This window comes from Coenobita brevimanus, chromosome 20 (genome assembly GCF_032717465.1).
Source record: "Coenobita brevimanus isolate Jiangsu-jjx chromosome 20, ASM3271746v2, whole genome shotgun sequence".
Classification (NCBI taxonomy): Eukaryota; Metazoa; Arthropoda; class Malacostraca; order Decapoda; family Coenobitidae; genus Coenobita; species Coenobita brevimanus.
The window spans coordinates 19,867,730-19,887,850 of NC_136973.1; positions in this window are offsets into that span (position 1 = coordinate 19,867,730).

The following is a 20,121-nucleotide window of genomic DNA, read 5'->3' on the forward strand; positions in this document are numbered from 1 at the left end:
AGTTATGGTCTTTGAGAGAAATGAAGTCAGTGAATGTACAGTGAGGATAGATGAGGAGGAAATGGAAAATGTGAGTGCATTTAAGTACTTGGCTAGTGCGATGAGTAAGGATGGAAGTTTAGAGGGTGAAGTGGCTGAAAGGGTATAATAAGGAAGAAAGGTTGCCGGTTCTTTGAAAGCAGTGATAAGGAACAAGGAAGTGAGCATGTAAGAGAAAAAGTTGCTGCATGACAGTATTGTGATACCAACTCTAACATATGGAAGTGATGCTTGGACCTTGTTGGATGGACACAAGTCACGAGTGAGGTGGTTTGGCCATATGGAGAAATTGGAGAGCGAGAGACTAACAAGGAGAGTTTATATGAGCGAGATGAAGGTGAGGAGAGGGAGGGGGAGGCCAAGGATGAGATGGAGGGATGGAGTGGAGAGAAATACGAAAGACAGGGTTGTTAGCTGCGAGCAGAGCAGTGAAATGGTTGGGGACTGGGTGACATGGAGGTGATTTTTTTGTGGCCACCCTTTATGGGCTTGAGGCGTCTGGCAATAGATTGTCTCTTCCTCTCTCTTTTCGTCTGCTTCACTCCCCCAGAGTGCAGTCACTGACATTTCATTCACTATTGCAGTATTTGTTTTAGTAATTGGTTTTCAGTTCAGTTTTATTACTGTATTCCCATCTGTCTTTTTTATTTTTTTGTAATCTGAGAAAAATTTCCAATATATTTATATGCTGAAAACGTAACGTTTGATTTGTTTACAAATCTGACAGAGATGCCAGTTTAGTGATTTTAGCTAGATCTTGCGGAGTTCACCCAATGTTAGCGATATATATTTTTTTCTTTACGTTCAACTTCAAGAAAACCATCGTTACTCGAGTGATTTCTATAAACGTTTGCTATGTGACAATGGTAGTAGCCGCTTTTATAACATTTTCTGTAGTTTGTATGTATTTAATGTTATTTTAATGACTTCATTATTACATGTTTAGCAGTACAAGTATACCCCAGTTGAACGATGCAGTTGGTCAGGTAAAAACCCATCATTAGGCGGAGTATCGTACATCAGGGTAGTTTTAACATGTAAAGTAATGGGATGCGTTTACCAGCCTTTTGTTCCCCCCCCCCCCAGCCAAGTCTTAAACCCAGCCAAATGAGCCCCAAAACAAGTTTAAAGCCATCTAAATGGCCTAACAGCTGTAAAAGAAGCTAACCTTAGCCAAACACCTGGAAATGACTCACTAAAACCAACAAATAAAATCTGAAAATCATCAAATATAAGTGTGGAAAAAATAACACTTAATAAACTGTACCCCAAAATGACAATGTTCACCCCACTTATGGCTAAAACACATTAAGTCTAAAAACAGTTTATAAATCAACCTAAACACACTATTTTAGTCTAAAATATCATCAAAATCAGTAAAAAAAAAATAAAAACCCATTGTTAAACCGGGGTTTGGCCATCGTTAGGTGGGGTATGGTGGTATTTCTACCCGCATCGTTAAGCCGGGGTATCGCATCTAGGAGTAATGTATATTCGGGTATTACTGTATTTATGAATTTAGATGTAGGAGTATCGTATCTTCAGGTATTACTGTATTTATGAATTTAGATGTAGGAGTATCGTATATTCGGGTATTACTGTATTTATGAATTTAGATGTAGGAGTATCGTATATTCGGGTATTACTGTATTTATGAATTTAGATGTAGGAGTATCGTATATTCGGGTATTACTGTATTTATGAATTTAGATGTAGGAGTATCGTATATTCGGGTATTACTGTATTTATGAATTTAGATGTAGGAACAGGGGTGGTGAACGAGAGGGCTGTGGAGTTGGATTTTTCACATGATTTTTTATTATTACCCTGCTAAGGGTGAGTAATTTAATAAACTGAAACTATGAGATGTTAGAATGGTTATAGGCCTGTGTGAAAGGGAAAATATCGTAATATAATGAATTGTTTTTTTGAACTCATTTGAATGAAATGGTCTATCTATCTATTGCCAGACGCCATAATCCCGTAAGGGGTGGCCATTTGACTTGTTTTGCGGGGAGGGGCACTAACCCTCCACCAACTCATTTGTTGACACGTAGGGAGCACGTATGGTTTGGTTATATGGTTACCACCCAGCATTGTAAATGGTTTTCCGCCTTACAGGAAACCATTTGGCTTGTCACTCAATGTAAAACCACCTGTAAAGGAAAGAAAAGTAGTGAGAAGTGACAGGAAAGATGGGAGAAATAGGAAGAGTGGAGGGCAGGCACAGAAAAAGAATGATAAAGGCTAAGGAAGAAGTAGGCAGCACTACACCAAGTGAGTGGATGATGGTCGCCACCACCTACCACAATGAAATGATGCAGTATTTAAATTGGCGTAAAATTTTGAGAGATTTAAACTTGTTAACCTTTTCAACAAACTCTTTTTTTTTTTCTTTAGTTTCATCCAGTGGTGCTTCCTGGCTTACTCAGATGTTAGATTAGTCTGATAATAGGTTAGACATAGATTAATTAAGATAAAGTTAGATTGTAGTTCATTCACTCCCTTTTATAGTTTCTTTTTGTAGTTCATTGACATATTAAGACAAAAATGTAGTTCTTCCTCCAGGAGTAGACTGTAGCACCAGTCGAACAGGGCAGTACTTCCGAGGTAGATGGCAAGCTGGTGATAGGGAGAGCTGGAGCTCCCGTTTCACCAGCCCTCAGGACTTGATCCTGACCATCTCCCTTTTCTGAACATTTTCAGTGCATTCATTTACACAGAGAGTAGGCCAGCATGCTCTCATAATACCTCTACCTTCAACTGTCTACACCACACTACATGTGCAGAACATATCACACCTTCTATTCACATCTTTAGTAATGGCCGCTGCAATCTTACTATCAAATGAGGTGGTACCTCGGATTGCCACCACCGGCAGGGTAGGGCTGGAGGCACAGGGTCCTCCCGGTCGCCATCAAGCGACTGTGCCGGCAACGACTGTTGCTATTTCCGGGAATGCTCGTCGTCGAAGAGGTGACGGTGCGGCCTTATTCTTTACCAACATCCGTGGCCTTACCACAAATTTAAACTCAGTTCATTTTTTCCTACAGTCCATATCCCCTTTGGCCCTTTTCCTCACAGAACCACAAATCTCACCCTCTACCGATATATCTCCATTTTGTTTTCCCGGTTACCATCTCCTTACAAACTTCCGTAACAAGGGTGGCACCTGTTGTTATATCAAATCCCAATATGCAGTTGACACTATTTTAAACTTCACTTCATCCAGTTTTGATTACTCATTATATAAATTAAATTGCCAAAACATTACCAAATATATCTGTGTAGTTTATCGTTCCCCCAATGCTCCTTCGGAACCCAGTGTATTTGATTCCATATCCACTCAGTTGAGTAACCTTGACCTTGCCCTTGGCAATGAAATTACCATTTTGGGTGATTTTAACATACACAATGTTGAATGGTTATTGCATTCTGCCCGGACTGACGACGCTGGTCTAGAGTGCGAGCTGTTTGCGGAATCATTTAATCTCACCCAATTGGTAAAGCAACCAACCAGAATACCTGATAATCCTGACCATAATGCCCATCTCCTGGATTTATTCTTGACAAATAATCCAGATCAATACAGGATAGAGGTACTGTCACCACTTGGATCCTCTGACCAGAATCTCATCAAAGCCTCATTAGTTAACCCTCCTACACCTCCCCATTCTGAACCTGTCAGGTTGACCCGATGGCACTTTGACAGGGCAGACTGGGATGGATTTAGAAATTATCTTGCTGATGTTCCATGGCAGTCTTTCTTCTCTAGTGATCCCAATTCTACCCAGTCCCACATTTGCTACTTAATACTAGCTGGTATGGATTTATTCATACCAAGTTAACAATTCACTAACAAATCAAACTCTCCAAAATGGTTTGATGGCAATTGTGCCAGAGCAACAGCCCAAAAGTCATTAGCATATAACTCTTACTTAAAATCGAAAACATCTGAATCACTCTCCCAATTTAAAATTGCTAGAAATCATGCAAAAGCTGTATTAAATCTATCTAAATCAAACTTTCTTCAAAAGCAAGCATCAAAACTACTTAACAACCCTAATGACAATAGAATATTCTGGTCAACTCTTAATTTTTTCAATAATAACTTTAACAAGTCATCTTCCATTCCCCCACTAAAATCTTCAGATGGCAATATTACAAATGACCCACGTGGGAAAGCAGATATCTTTGCTAGTACCTTTGCCAGAAACTCTACCATAGATGATACCAGCCAGAATGTCTCAGTACTGGAACTTGATTCTCCCGAAATTGCCCCACTTAAAATACAGACAAGAAACGTAAAATCCATCCTAGACAATTTACCTACCAACAAAGCTCCAGGCCCAGATGGAATTCCGCCAATTGTTTTGAAAAAGTGTTCCCCTGAACTTGCCTCTGTCCTAGCAAAATTATTCAGACTATGCATACGTACTTCTTTATTCCCAAATTCATGGAAAGAAGCCAATATCCACCCAGTTCCGAAGAAAGGACGTTCGTCTGACCCCTCCAATTACAGACCAATAGCTGTCACATCTTCTCTTAGTAAGGTATTTGAAACTTTAATTAATAAGCATATTGTTAAACATCTTGAATCCAACAACTTAATTAGTGATAGACAATACGGTTTTCGCCAAGAAAGATCCACCATTGACATACTCAATCTCTTTACTCATACCATCCATCAATCAATTGATCTTTTTGGAGAAACTCATGCAGTAGCTCTTGATATCTCTAAAGCTTTTGACAGAGTATGGCACCATTCCCTGCTGTCCAAACTCCCTTGCTATGGACTAACGTCTTTTGTTCCTTTGATTTCTTCATATCTTAGTGACAGGAAAATAAGAGTAAAAGTAGATGATGTATATTCAAATTGACACTCAATTAACGCAGGCATGCTGCAGGGATCAGTTCTGGCACCAACCCTATTTCTGGTTCATATTAATGATCTCTTATCTGTCACTCACAATCCCATTCACTCATATGCAGATGACTCAACACTACATAGTTCATTCACACTCAGACATCCATTTACAAAGTCTAATATCTCTACCTCTCAACTCAGTACAGCCATCTCCATAAATCAAGATCTATCTACAATCAGTGAATGGGGACAAAACAACCTTGTCTCTTTTAATGCTAGTAAAACTAAATATATACAGTTTACTAATAGACAGATATTGCCAGATTCGTACATACCTTCAGTGCTACTAATATTCCCATCTCCAAAAGTATTGAAATTCTTGGTGTCTCACTTAACAGTGCCCTCGGCTGGACCTCTCATGTCAGATCACTTGCTAAAACCGCCTCAAAGAAACTTGGATTATTGTACAGAGTCCGTAACTTCTTCGCTGATGAGCAGTTAGCTATAATTTATAAGAGTCATGTGCGCTCTCAGCTTGAATATTGCTCACCCTTGTGGAATGGTTGTGGAGAGGTTGCATTAAGACAACTAGACAAAATTCAGAATAAAGCTGTTAGAATCATTAACAACCCTGCCATTACATGTAAACTACCTCCCCTGCAAGTAAGAAGGAATGTTGCCTCCCTTGCATTATTTTACAGATATTTTTTTGGCAAATGCTCAGACGAAGTTGCATCCATGGTGCCACCTCTCCATGCCTTCCCTCGTGCTACACGGGCATCTGGTAGCGCTCATGACTGGAATGTCACTCAACCATATTGCAGAACTTCTGCCTATCAGAATTCTTTCATTCCCCGAACTGCATCTCTCTGGAACTCACTTCCCCAGAGTTGTTTTCCTCCAAATTTCAACCCACAACTGTTCAAGTCTAACTGTTACAGATATTTTATGAACAGAGGACACCAGTAATCTGGTGTATGGATTATTTTTTTTTTTACTCATTTGTTTTTCCTTCCTCCGTTCTGTTATTTATTAAAAAAAAAAAAAAATCCCATGGCACTTCATCTTGACTAGCATCATTCTGTATATGGTACTGCTTTTAACGTAACTAGTTTACCCTGGATTTATAATATACCCTGGTGTTATAATATACCCTGGTTCTATAATATACCCTGGTTTTATGGTAAATCCTGAACCATAATGCGTTGTCCAAACCTATTTCCAGTCACAGGGAAGTGCTGTGGGAAGGATGTATAGCCAGTGTATTACATGTGTTAGGTGTTGTCAAACCTATTTCCAGTCACAGGGAAGTGCTGGGGGAAGGATGTATAGCCAGTGTATTACATGTGTTAGGTGTTGTCAAACCTATTTCCAGTCACAGGGAAGTGCTGTGGGAAGGATGTATAGCCAGTGTATTACATGTGTTAGGTGTTGTCAAACCTATTTCCAGTCACAGGGAAGTGCTGTGGGAAGGATGTATAGCCAGTGTATTACATGTGTTAGGTTTGTTTAGCTTGGTTTTAGTTCATTCTTTTCCTTTTTTTTCCCTATGGACATAGGCTATAACATCCGCCCACAGGCCTACATACCATACACCTCTACATGCCACCACTTCACTGTCCATACTGAATACATGCTAGGGCTGTCTGTCAATTGCCGGACGCCTTAATCCCATAAGGGGTGGCCATAAACAAATCACCTCCATGCCACCCTGTCCCCCACCATTTCACTGCCTTGCTCCCACCACACATCCCTTTCTCATATACCTCTCCACTCCATCCCTCCATCTCATCTTCAGCCTCCCCCTCCCTCTCTCCCTCTCCTCCTCACTCACATACACACTCCTTGTCAGTCTCTCTCTCTCCATCCTCTCCACATGGCCCAACAGGACTGGTGTAGTGGTATTAGTGGGGGTGGTTTTGCAGTATGTCGGTGGGTCTTTTGGCAAATCAGGAAAATCCACCATCATGTTGGCTCTCTGTTATCTTGTTTTTATATTTTTTTTTTCTGAAAGTGAATAGTCTTTTGGGTGACTGGCCTTTGGTTCCTTCTTCCTTGCATTAAAAGAAAAAATGTTCAGTATATAGCACTAGAAAAAAATGCTGTGATCCTTCCATGTCATGTAGCACTTCTTTGTGACTAGCAGCATATTGTTGTGTTAATATCACAGCTCAGTATTAAAGATGAAAAGATGGAGATTATATGCCTAGTTAAGATGATATGGTTATAGGCCAGTTGGGTTAGGCTAGGTAAGACTAGACTGTGTTAGTTATGTTGTGTTAGATTAGATTATGCTGTTAGTTATGTTGTGTTAGGTTAGATTATACTGTGTTAGTTATGTTGTGTTAGGTTAGAGTGTGCTGTGTTAGTTATGTTGTGTTAGGTTAGATTATGCTGTATTAGTTATATTGTGTTAGGTCAGATTATGCTGTTAGTTATGTTGTGTTAGATTAGGTTAGATCATGTTGTTAGATTAGGTTAGGATAGATTAGGCTATGTAAGTTATGTTGTGTTAGATTAGGTTAGGTTATGCTGTTAGATTCGGTTAGCTTAGGTTAAATTAGGTTAGGTTAGATCAGGTTAGATTAGATTAGGTTATGTATATTATGTCAGGTTAGGTTAGGGCAGCATAGGGTAGATTAGGTTGTTAGGTTAGATTAGATTAGGTTATGCTATGTTATGTCAGGTTAGGTTAGCACAGGGTAGGGTAGGGTAGGTTAGGTTAAGTTAGGTTATGTTAGAAAAAGCCATTAGAATAGCCATGACTTCAGAAATGAAAAATTATCCCAAATCTATAAGATCGGAGAAAGGAGAGGAATACAGTACAAGAAATGTTAAGGTGAGATGGAATGGAAGGAAATGAGGGAAGGTGGATGATAGAGGTGTGGGGTATGTGGCTGGTTTTGATGCATTGGACAGCAGTGCCTCAGTTATGTCAGGCTGGGTTAGTACAGTTACAGTAGTTATATTGGTATAGTTGTGGCAGATTACTCAGGTTGGGTTGGCTTGGTTAGGTCAATAAAGTTACATAAGTTATATTGGTATAGTTGTGGCAGATTACTTAGGTTGGGTGGGGTTGGTTAGGTCAATAAAGTTACAGTAGTTATATTGGTATAGTTGTGGCAGATTACTTAGGTTGGGTGGGGTTGGTTAGGTCAATAAAGTTACAGTAGTTATGTTGGTATAGTTGTGGCAGATTACTTAGGTTGGGTGGGGTTGGTTAGGTCAATAAAGTTACAGTAGTTATATTGGTATAGTTGTGGCAGATTACTTAGGTTGGGTGGGGTTGGTTAGGTCAGTAAAGTTACAGTAGTTATATTGGTATAGTTGTGGCAGATTACTTAGGTTGGGTGGGGTTGGTTAGGTCAGTAAAGTTACAGTAGTTATATTGGTATAGTTGTGGCAGATTACTTAGGTTGGGTGGGGTTGGTTAGGTCAATAAAGTTACAGTAGTTATATTGGTATAGTTGTGGCAGATTACTTAGGTTGGGTGGGGTTGGTTAGGTCAGTAAAGTTACAGTAGTTATATTGGTATAGTTGTGGCAGATTACTTAGGTTGGGTGGGGTTGGTTAGGTCAGTAAAGTTACAGTAGTTATATTGGTATAGTTGTGGCAGATTACTTAGGTTGGGTGGGGTTGGTTAGGTCAATAAAGTTACAGTAGTTATATTGGTATAGTTGTGGCAGATTACTTAGGTTGGGTGGGGTTGGTTAGGTCAGTAAAGTTACAGTAGTTATATTGGTATCGTTGTGGCAGATTACTTAGGTTGGGTGGGGTTGGTTAGGTCAATAAAGTTACAGTAGTTATATTGGTATCGTTGTGGCAGATTACTTAGGTTGGGTGGGGTTGGTTAGGTCAGTAAAGTTACAGTAGTTATATTGGTATCGTTGTGGCAGATTACTTAGGTTGGGTGGGGTTGGTTAGGTCAATAAAGTTACAGTAGTTATATTGGTATCGTTGTGGCAGATTACTTAGGTTGGGTGGGGTTGGTTAGGTCAGTAAAGTTACAGTAGTTATATTGGTATCGTTGTGGCAGATTACTTAGGTTGGGTGGGGTTGGTTAGGTCAGTAAAGTTACAGTAGTTATATTGGTATAGTTGTGGCAGATTACTTAGGTTGGGTGGGGTTGGTTAGGTCAGTAAAGTTACAGTAGTTATATTGGTATCGTTGTGGCAGATTACTTAGGTTGGGTGGGGTTGGTTAGGTCAATAAAGTTACAGTAGTTATATTGGTATAGTTGTGGCAGATTACTTAGGTTGGGTGGGGTTGGTTAGGTCAGTAAAGTTACAGTAGTTATATTGGTATAGTTGTGGCAGATTACTTAGGTTGGGTGGGGTTGGTTAGGTCAGTAAAGTTACAGTAGTTATATTGGTATCGTTGTGGCAGATTACTTAGGTTGGGTGGGGTTGGTTAGGTCAATAAAGTTACAGTAGTTATATTGGTATAGTTGTGGCAGATTACTTAGGTTGGGTGGGGTTGGTTAGGTCAGTAAAGTTACAGTAGTTATATTGGTATAGTTGTGGCAGATTACTTAGGTTGGGTGGGGTTGGTTAGGTCAGTAAAGTTACAGTAGTTATATTGGTATAGTTGTGGCAGATTACTTAGGTTGGGTGGGGTTGGTTAGGTCAATAAAGTTACAGTAGTTATATTGGTATAGTTGTGGCAGATTACTTAGGTTGGGTGGGGTTGGTTAGGTCAGTAAAGTTACAGTAGTTATATTGGTATAGTTGTGGCAGATTACTTAGGTTGGGTGGGGTTGGTTAGAAAAACACATCAGAATAACCTTGACTACCCAGAACTGCAAATTTATGGTTTTGTGTATTTTTTCATATGCAAGGAAGAATGACTCAAAGGTTGTTCTTTTGTTTGTATCGTGTCATTTATAAAGGCTCCAACTTGCTTGCATGCCTTGGTCACCTAATGATGGCTCTTCACATGGCTTGATCTCTGGCAGCCTCCCTGTTCAGTCTCTTATACTTGAGGTCTCATTCTGTGACCTCATCCCAGGTCTTTTTCAGTCACCCTCTGCTAACTCTTCCCCCAACATTCACACCTTTCACCTTCCACACCCAGTTGTCATCCTCCATCCTCTACACATGCCCAAATCATCTCAGTCCACCCCTCAAATGCTTCCCTAACAACAACAACAACAACAACAACTTGGAAAAACATTAATTTTCCAAGTTAGGATGGCTGGAACAATTTTACAAGGCCACTCTCACTCATCATTACTTCCATCCATCCATCATCCAATCCTACATTTCCCCATGAGGAGCGTAGGAGCCCGGGGCTAGGCAGTTGGTCACGACATTTAAGATGAGAATGACCAGCCTAACTCATCCCTGAGTGGCATTACGTGAGCATTAAATCCCAACCACACCTTGGATATAAACCTTCACCGGCTCAATCCAATTGGAGCGCCTTAATTACCCACTAAACCACCAGGCGCCATATTTGGTTATATGGTTACCACCCAGTGTAGTAAATGGTTTCCTGGTGTACAGGAAACCATTTAGCTTGTCACTCAGTGTAGAGTCACCCACAGGCAGAAGGAAGAGGAAAGAATGAAGCAAAGAATGACAGAAGAGGGAGTGTAGAGTCACCCGTAGGCAGAAGGACAAGGGAAGAATGAAGGAATGGAAGACAGAAGAGGATGGAAGGAAAGAAGGATGGAGGAGAGGAAAGGGCAGGCACCTGATAGCAGCACTACATCGAATGACTGGATGGTGAGAGCCTCCACCTACCCAAATTTGGTTTTCCCGATAGTGTTGTGTGTGATTTGTTCAATTGTGACAGATTTTGACATTCTATTGTATTACCCCCTTCAGAACTCCACCCATCCATCCATCATCTAATCCTGTGTTGCCCCATGAGGAGCGTAGGAGCCCGGGACTAGGCAAGCTGGTCCTGACATTTAAGATGAGAATATATTGAAGATGTGAGTGAATTTAGGATGAAAGTGAATTTAAGATGAGAGTGAACTCCAAGTTTATTAATAATTTCAGACCAGTTTGCAAATGAAATGCCATCATATTGTTCATTGTATCATTTATAAAGGCCTAAACATGCTTGCATGCATTGGCTTTGGTCACCTGATGATGGCTCTCCACACTGCTTGATCTCTGGCAGCCTTCCTATTCAGTCTTGTATCCCTGAGGTTGGACTCTATGATCTCATCCCAGGTCTTTTTCAGTCTGCCTCCCGCAAACCCCTGACATTCACATTTCTCACCTTCCACTCCCTGTTGTCATCCTCCATCCTCTCAACATACAAGAAAAGTTATGTTGGTTAATGCTACATACAAGAAGCAAAAGAATTATCAAAATCTTGTGAGAGTGGGTTTGTAAACAACAACTAGATGGGTTAGGTTTGGTTTACTGGAATATTATATTAGGTTGGGTTAGGTTCTGTACTGCATCTTTTCTGGGTAATAGTGGATGATAATTAACTATCCTCCACTCTCTTTAATCTGTCTATCTACCTATCTGTAGCCAAACGCATTAATCCTGTAAGGGGTGGCCACAAACGAATTGCCTCCATGTCATCCTGTCCCCTGCCATTTCACTGCGCTCCCACCAGCTTACACCCCTTTTTCTCATATCTCTCTACTCCATCCCTCCATCTCATCCTCAGTCTCCCCCTCCCTCTTCCCTCTCTAACTTACTAATTTACACTCCCCCAGCTAGTCTGTCACTCTTCATCTTCTCCACATGGCACTCCTTAACTAGGTGTAAAATTTCCGTCATTCTACCTTGAATATTTAGCAGTAACAAAGGAATAACAGAGGAATATGGCGCTCTAGTTCTTTCATCTTAACTTGGCCCAGATTTTCATCCTTTTGCAGCTTATTTCACATAGCTAAATAGCAGGACAAGGTGCAACTCACCATCCTTTCCAGAGCACTTCTTCATGACTAGCATTATATTCTAGCGTTAATCCATTATTACAGCTCAGCATTCAAGGTGAGCAGGTAGCAGTTTTAGGCCAAGCACGTAAAGACATTCTGTGGAAAAGATATTAAGCTCTCTCTTCCTTGCATCCTCACTTTCTCTTCCCTTTCATACTTCCTTTGTTCTTTCCTCCTTCCCAATATCTTTTTGTATTTTTCCTTTCTTCTCTCTTCTTTCCCTCCATCATTCCTTTTCATTTCATCTCCCTGCTTTCCTTCTTCTTCCCCTCCCTGCTTTCCTTCTTTTTCCTCTCCCTGCTTTCCTTCTTTTTCCTCTCCCTGCTTTCCTTCTTTTTCCTCTCCCTGCTTTCCTTCTTTTTCCTCTCCCTGCTTTCCTTCTTTTTCCTCTCCCTGCTTTCCTTCTTCTTCCTCTCCCTGCTTTCCTTCTTTTTCCTCTCCCTGCTTTTCTTCTTTTTCCTCTCCCTGCTTTCCTTCTTTTTCCTCTCCCTGCTTTCCTTCTTTTTCCTCTCCCTTCCTCACTTCTTCACATTCTCTTTCCTTTTTTCTTTCTTTCTTCCTTCCCTATTTCCTTGCTGTGTTTTTCCTTTCTTTTCGCTTCCTTTCTTACTCTATTCTCATTCATTTCTTCTGCCATCCTTCCTTCTCTTTTCATACACAGTTATATTGCACTCTCTTCTTTCCTTACTTCTTCTTTCTCTTTCATTTCTTCTGCCATCTTTCTCTTTTCATAGACAGTTATATTGCACAGTGTAAAAAATCCATTAATTTACTGTCTTTCAAGTTTTCCGGTTAAATTAGGTCTTCCCATCCACCATTTCTGTATCTATCTATATCTGTCTATCAGTCGGTCCATCTATCTATCTATCTACCCATTGCCAGATGTTTTAATTTCCTAAGGGATGGTCATAAACATATCACCTCTATCTCACCCTGTCCACTACCATCTGGCTGCCCTCTCTCCAACTCCCTACCCTCATATACTTCTCCTCCCCATCCCTCCACCTCATCCTTGGTCTTCCCCTCCCCCTCCTCCCCTCTACATTACTCACATATACAGTACTTCCCTACGAGAGGGCATGTAGCACCCATCTGGTAGCAAACTTTCATCCTTTTTCTGTCTAACTCTCTAATGCAAGAATTAACTGTTACTTCCAGTCCGTCATGTATGCAACACCTCAACTATGCAGCTGTCTTCCTATGTCTGTATTCCCTACCGCCTGTGACCTCCAGTGTACTGTAGGTAGGAAGTTAGGTAGGTAGGTAGGTACACAGGAGGTAAGTTAACCATTACTCCCAGTCCTTCTTGTATGCAACAGGTCAACTCTGAAACTGTCTTCCTCTGTCTGTATTGCCTACTGCCTGTGACCTCCAGTGTAGGTAGGTAGGTACACAGGAGGTAAGTTAACCATTACTCCCAGTCCTTCATGTATGCAACAGGTCAACTCTGGAGTTGTCTTTCTCTGTCTGTATTTCTTACTGCCCACGGCCTTCACAGTCTTTTAAACATAATATGTGCAGGTATCTCGAGATGAATGAATCTTGAATTTGGCTCTGTTATTTTTAGGTATGTATTTTTTCTTGGAGAGAACAATCTTGTGGGCTTCTGGCCTTTGGTTCCTTCTTCTTTTGCGCAAAAAAATTCAGTTTCTTCCCCGTCCTCTTTCCATGCGTGGCCAAATCATTTCTAAATCCATACATTTTGCCTTTTGTGTCATTAATTTACCGGTAATTTTGTTTTGTTTATAAAGGCTCTAACATGCTTGCATACATCAGCCTTGGTCACCTAATGGCAGCTCTCTGTGGTGCTTGATCTCTAGCAGCCTTTCTTCAGTCCCTTGTCCCTGAGGTCACAGTGTATGGACCTCATCTCAAATCTTTTTTGGTCTACCACAAACAGCTCCGCCCTCAACAGTCATCCTTGGTAGTCCAATAATACACTACCATCCAGAATATAATTGTTTGTAGCTTCAGACAGAAAATGGTAACTGCCCAATTCTGTATTTTGTTTATGTATCTACAGCCAGATGCCTTAATACCAAAAAGGGTGGCCACAAACAAATCACCTCCTTGTCACCCTGTCCCGTGCCATTTCACTACCCACCCTGGAACTTACACCCCTCTCTCATATACCTCTCTACTCCATCTCTCGATCTCATCCTCAGTCTCTTCCTTGCTTTCTCCCTCCACCTCACTCTCATACACTCTCCAACTTAAAAGAGACTAACAAAGCCCATTCTCTCTCATATACCTCTCTACTCCATCCCTCCATCTCATCCTCAGTCTCCACCTCCCTCTCCCCCCCTCCACCTCACTCACATACACTCTCCTAGTTAGTCACTCACTCTCTGTACCTCCAACTCACACCCCCCTTCTCTCATATGCCTCTCTTCTCCATCCCTTCATCTCATCCTCAGTCTCCCCCTCCCTCTCCCGCCCTTCCACCTGACTCTCACACACTTTCCTAGATAAAAAAGACTAACAATAACATTTTTCCCATTACAGTGTAGGGTGTTGAGGTGAGGTAAAATTAGTCCACAACATGTAAGGGTAGCAGAGTCTGTGGTCACCTCTGGGTCTTGAACAGTCAGTGTAGTAGTAGTAGTAGTAGTATTAATAGTAGTAGCAGTAGTAGTAGTAGTAGTAGGTAGTAGTAGTAGTAGTGGTAGTAGAGGTAGTAGTAGTAGTAGTAGTGGTAGTAGTAGTAGTAGTAGTAGTAGTAATAGTAGTAGTAGTGGTGGTAGTAGTAGCAGTGGTAGTTGTAGCAGGAATGATAGTAATAATGATAATAATAATAATAATAATAATAATAATAATAATAATAGAAATGTTATAATAATCTATCTATCTATCTATTGCCAGACGCCTCAGTCCCGTTTGGTGTGGCCACAAACAAATCGCCTCCACGTCGCCCTGTCCCCTGCCATTTCACTGCCCTGCTCCCAACTCACACCCCCCTCTCTCATATACCTCTCCACCCCATCCCTTCATCTCATCCTCGGCCTCCCCCTCCCTCTTCCCCCCCTCCACCTCACTCATATACACTCTCTTCGTCAGTCTCTCACCCTCCATCCTCTCTACATGGCCAAACCACCGCAGTGTGTTCCTCATAACGCTTCCTATTACATCCACATCCACACCACAACGCTCCTTTATATCCTCATTCGTCAGCCTGTCTCTCCATGTGACTCCACAGGCTCCTCTTAAATAACTCATTTCCACTGCTCTTGACTTGTGTCCTTCCAGCAACGTCCGAGCTTCACTTCCATACGTTAGAGTTGGTATCACAATACTGTCATGTAGTAACCTTTTCACTTCAATGCTCACTTCCCTGTTTCTTATCACTGTTTTCAAAGAACCAGCAACCTTTCTTCCCTGCTGTACCCTTTCAAGCACTTCACCCTCCAAACCTCCATCCTTACTCATCACACTGCCCAAGTACTTAAACGTACTCACATTTTCCAATTCCTCACCATCCAACCTCGCTGTACATTCACTGACTTCACCTCTCTCAAAGACCATCACTTTATTCTTCCCTACATTCACCTTTAGATTCCGTTTCTTACACACTCTCCCAAACTCATCCACCAAACCTTGCAGCTCCCCTTCGTCTTCACTCAACAATACAGTATCATCTGCAAACAACAGTGCAGGGAGTTTCCATACACTAACCTCTCTCACCAGGGCCACTCCAACATCCACTACCCTACCTTGTACCTCTTTTATTACCCCATCCATATACAGATTGAACAACCATGGAGACATGACACATCCCTGTTTCAACCCAACCTTCAAAGAGAAAAATTCACTCAGTTCACCATCCACACGCACTGCAGCCTTAGCACCATCATACATACTCTTCACAGCATTCAACAACTTCCCATCTACTCCATATATTCTTAATACTTTCCACAATCCTTGTCTATCCACCCTGTCATATGCTTTCTCCAAATCCATGAAAGCCGCATACAACTTCTTTCCCTTCCCTAGAAACTTTTCCACTAAAGATCTGAGAATGAATATCTGATCTACACAACCTCTTCCCTTCCTAAAGCCTCCCTGTTCTTCTCCAACTAATTCCTCTGTTCTTTCTCTAACTCTGTCAATAAGTATCCTACCATACACGTTTCCTGTTATACTAAGAAGACAAATGCCCCTACGATTACCACACACTTCCTTTTCCCCTTTTCCTTTGTACAAGGGAATAATTATACCTGACTTCCAATCCTTCGAGACTCTCCCTTCCTCCCAGGCCAATCTGCACATCTTCCACATCCATTCTACTACTATCTCTCTCCCATGCTTCAGCATTTCACCACACACTCCATCAATTCCTGGGGCTTTCCCCAATTTAACTTTCTTCATTGCTTCCACAACTTCTATCCTACTGATTTCTTCCTGTCTTCTCACCTCCCTCCTTCTCCCAGCCATTCCCCAGCCACTTATACTCGCATTACTTCCATCCTGTATGTTCAACTATTCCTTAAAGTGTTCTCTCCATCTGCTCACTTTTTCTCCCTTCTCCACTAGTAATCTACCATTTTTATCTTTCACTCCTCTGCTAACTTCACTTCCACCCTGTCTTACTCTCTTCACCTCTTTCCAGAACATTTTCTTACAGTCCCTCCACTTTACACTCAAATTCCTTCCAAATTCCTCATCCACTCTCTTCTTACTCTCTCTTACTAATCTTTTCACCTCTTTCTTTCTTTCTACATATAACTCTCTCTTCCGCCTCTCAACTTCTTCCATGACCCTATTTCTCATCTATTCATTGTATGCTTTCTTCTTTTGTGCCACAGCCTGTCTCACCTCTTCAGTCCACCTCTCTGTTCCTTGCACCCCCCCCTCCGTCTTCTCTTCCTCCCACACACCACATCACATGCTGCACATATTTCTTCTGTAAATATCCTGCACACACCTTCCACGTCCCCCATCTGCTCCAAGTCATATTTGCCCAATCGTTCCTCCACTTCTCTCTTATACTCTGCCTTTTTCTCATTCTCTTGTAATCTTTCCACTCTCCTTGCCACTACTGCTTCCTCTCGTCTTTCCCGTCTTCTATTCCCCCATCTTACTTGGATCCTAATTCTGGCCACCACCAAGTAGTGGTCAGAAAGTCCACTCCCCCAGCCTTTATAAGCTCTTGCATCCATTACACATCTTCGCATCCTTTCATCCACACACACATAATCAATCATTGCCTTCCTTTCATTCAGTTCACCACCCATCCTTCTCATCACTCGCCATGTATACCTGTGGATCATTTTATGCCTGAAGAGGGTATTGGCTATCACCAACCTCCTCCCAGCACAAATGTCCACTAATGCACTGCCATTCTCATCTATCTCAGCTGGCACATCCCACTTACCAACTGTTCCATCCACCGTCACATTCCCTACTTTACCATTCATATCACCAATCAAAAACACTCTCTCATTCCTTCCAAACTTTTCCATGCACACTTCCACATTTGTCCAGAACTCTTCTCTCACTCTGCTAGCACGATCTTGCATTGGCGCATACATCCACACAATCGCCCACATTTTTATTCCAACTTTCAACTTTACCCACACAATCCTTGACCCAACTGATCCATACTGTCTTATACTCTTCTTCCATCTTTTACTCACAACTGTACATACTCCTTCCTTTGCCCTTTCATTCTCACCTACTCCTGCACATATACCCTATCCATACTCCCATTCTCTCACACTTTCTCCTCTCCATTTTGTTTCAGTTATTCCACATACATCCACTTTCGCACCCTCAAGCACCTGGACAATCTCTCTATCTTTCACCTCATCATTCGCTCCTCTTACATTCCATGTAGCCATTACCAAGTCCTTTGTCCGGTCCTGAGTCATCATAATATTAATAATAATAATAATAATAATAATAATAACAGCAGCCATAGTAGTGGTGGTGGTAGTAGTAGTAGTAGTAATAGTAGTGATACTGGTAGTAATAGTAGTAGTAATGATAATGGTAATAATAATGTGTATTATAATGATCTGATGATGTTTGTTACCGTCACGCAGCCAAAATTGCACATGTATTGCAAATTTGTGTTGGAGCAAGGCACTGTTAAGATGCACTAACTTGAGGAATAAAACAATTTCCAGTCCAATTGGGCCACCAGTTCCTGAAGTGAACCTAGTGGACTGCAGGTTGAAGTTAACCATGTCTAACAGTCCACCATCCAGGGGTAGGGAGGGAGTTGAGGGACATTTGCCTTTTCATTTATAAGATGTAACCAGATTATCAGAGTAATAGGTCTTGAAAAGTTGTAATACGTATGATTGTTAGGTTACTATTTAGTGTATAGAACCTCATCAGTTTTACACCCAAACCATGCCTAATTAGGTCCAAGCCTGCTGTTGTTAGTGATGTTCTTTGAACAGTAAATTCCTTATTAGGTCAGATCTGGGTGAGTGCCCTGACCCACTAAACCACCAGGCATTCATCTGATTTTACTTTTTCACACCTTTCCCTATACTGTATAATTATAATATACTTTACATTGGCACACATGAACTATTCATTTTTTAGTCATTTTTTGTTTTTTCCAAAATATGAATTCATTTTTGGCCATGTGGAGAGGATGGAGGGTGAAAGACTGACGAAGAGAGTGTATGTGAGTGAGGTGGAGGGGGAAAGAGGGAGGGGGAGGCCGAGGATGAGATGGAGGGATGGGGTGGAGAGGTATATGAGAGAGGGGGGTGTGAGTTGGGAGCAGGGGAGTGAAATGGCGGGGGACAGGGCGACTTGGAGGCGATTTGTTTGTGGCCACCCCAAACGGGATTGAGGCGTCTGGCAATAGATAGATAGATAGATTTTTTAAAGATGAGTGGAGGTGAAAGCCTGGGGATTGAAGGAAGGAAGAAGATCAAGAAGGTTTGGACATGCTGAGAGAAAGGCCCTGAGACCTTGGATGAGGACATGAATAAGCTTTTAGGCTGCGGCCATCACCAGAGAGGTGGACAGTGGATGACATGGGATGAGGTGGTGTGTCCTGAGTCCTGACCTTATATATATAGTCTACCGGTAGAGGTACAGTGTTATTAGTGAGCTGGTACACAGGTATTACTAGAGTTATTATTACAGGTATTAAAAAGAGTTATTATTAGAAGTATTAAAAGGTACAGTGTTATTAGTGAGCTGGTACACAGGTATTACTGGAGTTATTATTACAGGTATTAAAAAGAGTTATTATTAGAAGTATTAAAAGGTACAGTGTTATTAGTGAACTGGTACACAGGTATTACTAGAGTTATTACTACAGGTATTAGATAGAGAGTTTGCACACAGGTATTAATAAAGTAATTATTGTACTAGAAGTATTACTGGTACTAGAGAGCTGGCACAGGGCTCTTAATAACACTAATATTAGAGGTACACTTGTTATTGTTAATCTGTCTGGCCTAGCAAACCCATCAACCACAGGCAAGCAGCTGCCCCTGCAGGGCCAGCCTGTGGAGCGAACTGATGTTGCCATGAGATGGACAGCACCTCACCACAGTAAGGTGCAGGGAAGGGTGTGGAGGATTGGTTCCTGGATGGATGCCACATTTGTTTCTTCACCCATTTAACACAGGCATCATAGTTGGCTCCACATCACCTCGTTACGGTATTTGGTTGTATGGATACCACCCAGCGTTATAAATGGTTTGCTGGGTTACAAGAAACCATTTGGCCTGTCACTCAGTGTAGCCACTTGAAGTGGAAAGAAGAGTAATAAAAATTAACAGGATGGATGGGAGAAATTGGAAGAGAGGAGGGCAGGCAAAGAAAAAGAATGATAAAGTTGAAGGAAGAAGTAGGCAGCACTACATCAAGTGAGTGGATGATGGGCTGCACCATCACATACCACTATTAGAGGTATAATATTACTAGAAGGCAAGTACACAGATATTAATAATTGTTAATATTAAAAGTATTACTAGAGCTGGCATAGAACAGAGTGAGGAGGAGGGGCAGTGCTGTCAGGTGAACCCATCTGGAAAGTAGGTGTAAAACTGAAAATGTGATGATGATAATGATAATGATGATGATGGTAATGATGATGATGGTAATGATGATGATGATGATGATGATGATGATGATGGTAATGATAATGATGATGATGATGATGGTAATGATGATGATGATGATGATGATGATGATGATGATGGTAATGATAATGATGATGATGATGATGATGGTAATGATGATGATGATGATGATGGTAATGATGATGATGATGATGATGATGATGGTAATGATGATGATGATGATGATGATGGTAATGATGATGATAATGATAATG